This window comes from Engystomops pustulosus, chromosome 6 (assembly GCF_040894005.1).
Source record: "Engystomops pustulosus chromosome 6, aEngPut4.maternal, whole genome shotgun sequence".
NCBI lineage: Eukaryota > Metazoa > Chordata > Amphibia > Anura > Leptodactylidae > Engystomops > Engystomops pustulosus.
Window position 1 is genome coordinate 8,063,542 of NC_092416.1, and position 6,000 is coordinate 8,069,541.

At 47.9% G+C, this 6,000-nt stretch overlaps 1 long non-coding RNA gene across 1 annotated transcript in view; it reads right to left on the reverse strand.

The window, feature by feature from the left end:
- Window positions 1-4,734, reverse strand: part of LOC140134556 (uncharacterized) — an 86,370-nt gene extending 81,636 nt beyond the window's left edge. Inside the window, exon 1 of the long non-coding RNA XR_011856358.1 lies at window positions 4,667-4,734. This is a non-coding gene — a long non-coding RNA (uncharacterized lncRNA). The remainder of the gene's footprint in view (window positions 1-4,666) is intronic.
- Window positions 4,735-6,000: the final 1,266 nt, after the last annotated feature.

Consider the following 6,000-nt stretch of genomic DNA (forward strand, 5'->3'; position numbering starts at 1 on the left):
TGTGCTGCTGTGAGTGGTCACAATCTGATAGTATGAGCCATAGAGCACTGCATAGTGCTGTAGTCCTCTGTGCTGCTGTGAGTGGTCACTATCTGATAGTATGAGCCATAGAGCACCGCATAGTGCTGTAGTCCTCTGTGCTGCTGTGAGTAATCACTATCTGATAGTACTAGCCATAGAGCACTGCATAGTGCTGTAGTCCTCTGTGCTGCTGTGAGTGGTCACTATCTGATAGTACTAGCCATAGGGCACCGCATAGTGCTGTAGTCCTCTGTGCTGCTGTGATTGGTCACTATCTGATAGTACTAGCCATAGAGCACTGCATAGTGCTGTAGTCCTCTGTGCTGCTGTGAGTGGTCACTATCTGATAGTACTAGCCATAGAGCACTGCATAGTGCTGTAGTCCTCTGTGCTGCTGTGAGAGGTCACTATCTGATAGTACTAGCCATAGAGCACTGCATAGTGCTGTAGTCCTCTGTGCTGCTGTGAGAGGTCACTATCTGATAGTACTAGCCATAGAGCACCACATAGTGCTGTAGTCCTCTGTGCTGCTGTGAGTGGTCACTATCTGATAGTATGAGCCATAGAGCACCGCATAGTGCTGTAGTCCTCTGTGCTGCTGTGAGTGGTCACTATCTGATAGTACTAGCCATAGGGCACCGCATAGTGCTGTAGTCCTCTGTGCTGCTGTGAGTGGTCACAATCTGATAGTATGAGCCATAGAGCACTGCATAGTGCTGTAGTCCTCTGTGCTGCTGTGAGTGGTCACTATCTGATAGTATGAGCCATAGAGCACCGCATAGTGCTGTAGTCCTCTGTGCTGCTGTGAGTGGTCACAATCTGATAGTATGAGCCATAGAGCACTGCATAGTGCTGTAGTCCTCTGTGCTGCTGTGAGTGGTCACTATCTGATAGTACTAGCCATAGAGCACCGCATAGTGCTGTAGTCCTCTGTGCTGCTGTGAGAGGTCACTATCTGATAGTACTAGCCATAGAGCACCGCATAGTGCTGTAGTCCTCTGTGCTGCTGTGAGTGGTCACTATCTGATAGTATGAGCCATAGAGCACTGCATAGTGCTGTAGTCCTCTGTGCTGCTGTGAGAGGTCACTATCTGATAGTACTAGCCATAGAGCACTGCATAGTGCTGTAGTCCTCTGTGCTGCTGTGAGAGGTCACTATCTGATAGTACTAGCCATAGAGCACCGCATAGTGCTGTAGTCCTCTGTGCTGCTGTGAGTGGTCACTATCTGATAGTATGAGCCATAGAGCACCGCATAGTGCTGTAGTCCTCTGTGCTGCTGTGAGTGGTCACTATCTGATAGTACTAGCCATAGGGCACCGCATAGTGCTGTAGTCCTCTGTGCTGCTGTGAGTGGTCACAATCTGATAGTATGAGCCATAGAGCACTGCATAGTGCTGTAGTCCTCTGTGCTGCTGTGAGTGGTCACTATCTGATAGTATGAGCCATAGAGCACCGCATAGTGCTGTAGTCCTCTGTGCTGCTGTGAGTGGTCACAATCTGATAGTATGAGCCATAGAGCACTGCATAGTGCTGTAGTCCTCTGTGCTGCTGTGAGTGGTCACTATCTGATAGTACTAGCCATAGAGCACCGCATAGTGCTGTAGTCCTCTGTGCTGCTGTGAGAGGTCACTATCTGATAGTACTAGCCATAGAGCACCGCATAGTGCTGTAGTCCTCTGTGCTGCTGTGAGTGGTCACTATCTGATAGTATGAGCCATAGAGCACTGCATAGTGCTGTAGTCCTCTGTGCTGCTGTGAGTGGTCACTATCTGATAGTATGAGCCATAGAGCACTGCATAGTGCTGTAGTCCTCTGTGCTGCTGTGAGAGGTCACTATCTGATAGTACAAGCCATAGAGCACTGCATAGTGCTGTAGTCCTCTGTGCTGCTGTGAGTAGTCACTATCTGATAGTACTAGCCATAGAGCACGGTATAGTGCTGTAGTCCTCTGTGCTGCTGTGAGTGGTCACTGTCTGATAGTATGAGCCATAGAGCACCGCATAGTGCTGTAGTCCTCTGTGCTGCTGTGAGTGGTCACTATCTGATAGTATGAGCCATAGAGCACTGCATAGTGCTGTAGTCCTCTGTGCTGCTATGAGAGGTCACTATCTGATAGTATGAGCCATAGAGCACCGCATAGTGCTGTAGTCCTCTGTGCTGCTGTGATTGGTCACTATCTGATAGTACAAGCCATAGAGCACTGCATAGTGCTGTAGTCCTCTGTGCTGCTGTGAGTGGTCACTATCTGATAGTACTAGCCATAGAGCACTGCATAGTGCTGTAGTCCTCTGTGCTGCTGTGAGTGGTCACTATCTGATAGTACTAGCCATAGAGCACCGCATAGTGCTGTAGTCCTCTGTGCTGCTGTGAGTGGTCACTATCTGATAGTATGAGCCATAGAGCTCCGCATAGTGCTGTAGTCCTCTGTGCTGCTGTGAGTGGTCACTATCTGATAGTATGAGCCATAGAGCACCACATAGTGCTGTAGTCCTCTGTGCTGCTGTGAGTAGTCACTATCTGATAGTACTAGCCATAGAGCACTGCATAGTGCTGTAGTCCTCTGTGCTGCTGTGAGTGATCACTATCTGATAGTACGAGCCATAGAGCACCGCATAGTGCTGTAGTCCTCTGTGCTGCTGTGAGTGATCACTATCTGATAGTACGAGCCATAGAGCACTGCATAGTGCTGTAGTCCTCTGTGCTGCTGTGAGAGGTCACTATCTGATAGTACTAGCCATAGAGCACCGCATAGTGCTGTAGTCCTCTGTGCTGCTGTGAGTGGTCACTATCTGATAGTACTAGCCATAAAGCACTGCATAGTGCTGTAGTCCTCTGTGCTGCTGTGAGTGGTCACTATCTGATAGTACTTGCCATAGAGCACTGCATAGTGCTGTAGTCCTCTGTGCTGCTGTGAGTGGTCACTATCTGATAGTATGAGCCATAGAGCACCACATAGTGCTGTAGTCCTCTGTGCTGCTGTGAGTGGTCACTACCTGATAGTACTAGCCATAGAGCACCGCATAGTGCTGTAGTCCTCTGTGCTGCTGTGAGAGGTCACTATCTGATAGTATGAGCCATAGAGCACCGCATAGTGCTGTAGTCCTCTGTGCTGCTGTGAGTGGTCACTATCTGATAGTATGAGCCATAGAGCACTGCATAGTGCTGTAGTCCTCTGTGCTGCTGTGAGAGGTCACAATCTGATAGTACTAGCCATAGGGCACCGCATAGTGCTGTAGTCCTCTGTGCTGCTGTGAGTGGTCACAATCTGATAGTACAAGCCATAGAGCACTGCATAGTGCTGTAGTCCTCTGTGCTGCTGTGAGTGATCACGTGCTGTAGTCTGTGCTGCTGTGAGTGATCACTATCTGATAGTATGAGCCATAGAGCACCGCATAGTGCTGTAGTCTCTGTGCTGCTGTGTGTGGTCACTATCTGATAGTATGAGCCATAGAGCACTGCATAGTGCTGTAGTCCTCTGTGTAGAGCCAGAGCACCGATAGTGCTGTAGTCCTCTGTGCTGCTGTGAGTGATCACTATCTGATAGTACTAGCCATAGAGCACCGCATAGTGCTGTAGTCCTCTGTGCTGCTGTGAGAGGTCACTATCTGATAGTACTAGCCATAGAGCACCGCATAGTGCTGTAGTCCTCTGTGCTGCTGTGAGTGGTCACTATCTGATAGTATGAGCCATAGAGCACTGCATAGTGCTGTAGTCCTCTGTGCTGCTGTGAGTGGTCACTATCTGATAGTATGAGCCATAGAGCACTGCATAGTGCTGTAGTCCTCTGTGCTGCTGTGAGTGGTCACAATCTGATAGTACTAGCCATAGAGCACTGCATAGTGCTGTAGTCCTCTGTGCTGCTGTGAGTGGTCACAATCTGATAGTACTAGCCATAGAGCACTGCATAGTGCTGTAGTCCTCTGTGCTGCTGTGAGTGGTCACTATCTGATAGTACTAGCCATAGAGCACTGCATAGTGCTGTAGTCCTCTGTGCTGCTGTGAGTGGTCACTATCCGATAGTACTAGCCATAGAGCACTGCATAGTGCTGTAGTCCTCTGTGCTGCTGTGAGCCAATTGCCCATCTCCCACATCACAAGCAGCGCAGATACGGACATGGGTGTATTTGAAAAGCTTTTCTATGGATGTCTGGATGAAAATTTCACGTGATCTATGGGCGACTTTGCAGCAGGTGTTCATTTCCCTGCAGTGTCCCCGCTGGACAAACTGAGTATTACACATTGTCAAATAGACACGAGTGGGCCGATAATGTACAGGATGGACGTGGCGGGTCCTCCAGACAGAGAGACGCTCTTTATAGTCACCCATCATCTGTCCTTAGTCTCCGGATTGGGGGTGACAGCTGAGTTTTAATGACCGGTCATCTTTTGGACCATAATTGGTGGTTGTGTTACCCTAACAGTAGAGGATCCGGCCGGCTCTGATCTGAGGTATCATTATCTGCCGGTGTGAATGAGCCACCATACCAACTGCCACCACCAAACCCATCATCCACCACCAAATCCATCATCTCTGATGTTACCCATAATCCAGCATCACACCGCTCATAATCTGAGAGCGCCCCCTCATGGCTGAGCTCCACCACACAAAGTATCACATTCCATATACCAAGTCATGTACCTACCTTACTGCTGGCGGCAATCCAGTTTAGGGGTATCTCTTCTGGGATTGTAACCTGTTTCATTAACTGAAAACAGAAAAGAAAAAAAATCTGAGACCAGGAGTCTGGTATAATGTATATCCCAGTATGGCTGCTGCAGTGCAATACATGCTGTGTTATACTCCAGAGCTGCACTCACTATTCTGCTGCTGGTGCAGTCACTGTGTACATACATGACATTACTTATCCTGTACTGATCCTGAGTTACATCCTGTATTATACTCCAGAGCTGCACTCACTATTCTGCTGCTGGTGCAGTCACTGTACATACATGACATTACTTATCCTGTACTGATCCTGAGTTACATCCTGTATTATACCCCAGAGCTGCACTCACTATTCTGCTGCTGGTGCAGTCACTGTGTACATACATGACATTACTTATCCTGTACTGATCCTGAGTTACATCCTGTATTATACCCCAGAGCTGCACTCACTATTCTGCTGCTGGTGCAGTCACTGTGTACATACATGACATTACTTATCCTGTACTGATCCTGAGTTACATCCTGTATTATACCCCAGAGCTGCACTCACATTGTGCTGCTGGTGCAGTCACTGTGTACATACATGACATTACTTATCCTGTACTGATCCTGAGTTACATCCTGTATTATACTCCAGAGCTGCACTCACTATTCTGCTGCTGGTGCAGTCACTGTGTACATACATGACATTACTTATCCTGTACTGATCCAGAGTTACATCCTGTATTATACCCCAGAGCTGCACTCACTATTCTGCTGCTGGTGCAGTCACTGTACATACATGACATTACTTATCCTGTACTGATCCTGAGTTACATCCTGTATTATACTCCAGAGCTACACTCACTATTCTGCTGCTGGTGCAGTCACTGTGTACATACATGACATTACTTATCCTGTACTGATCCTGAGTTACATCCTGTATTATACTCCAGAGCTGCACTCACTATTCTGCTGCTGGTGCAGTCACTGTGTACATACATGACATTACTTATCCTGTACTGATCCTGAGTTACATCCTGTATTATACCCCAGAGCTGCACTCACTATTCTGCTGCTGGTGCAGTCACTGTGTACATACATGACATTACTTATCCTGTACTGATCCTGAGTTACATCCTGTATTATACCCCAGAGCTGCACTCACTATTCTGCTGCTGGTGCAGTCACTGTGTACATACATGACATTACTTATCCTGTACTGATCCTGAGTTACATCGTGTATTATACCCCAGAGCTGCACTCACTATTCTGCTGCTGGTGCAGTCACTGTGTACATACATGACATTACTTATCCTGTACTGATCCAGA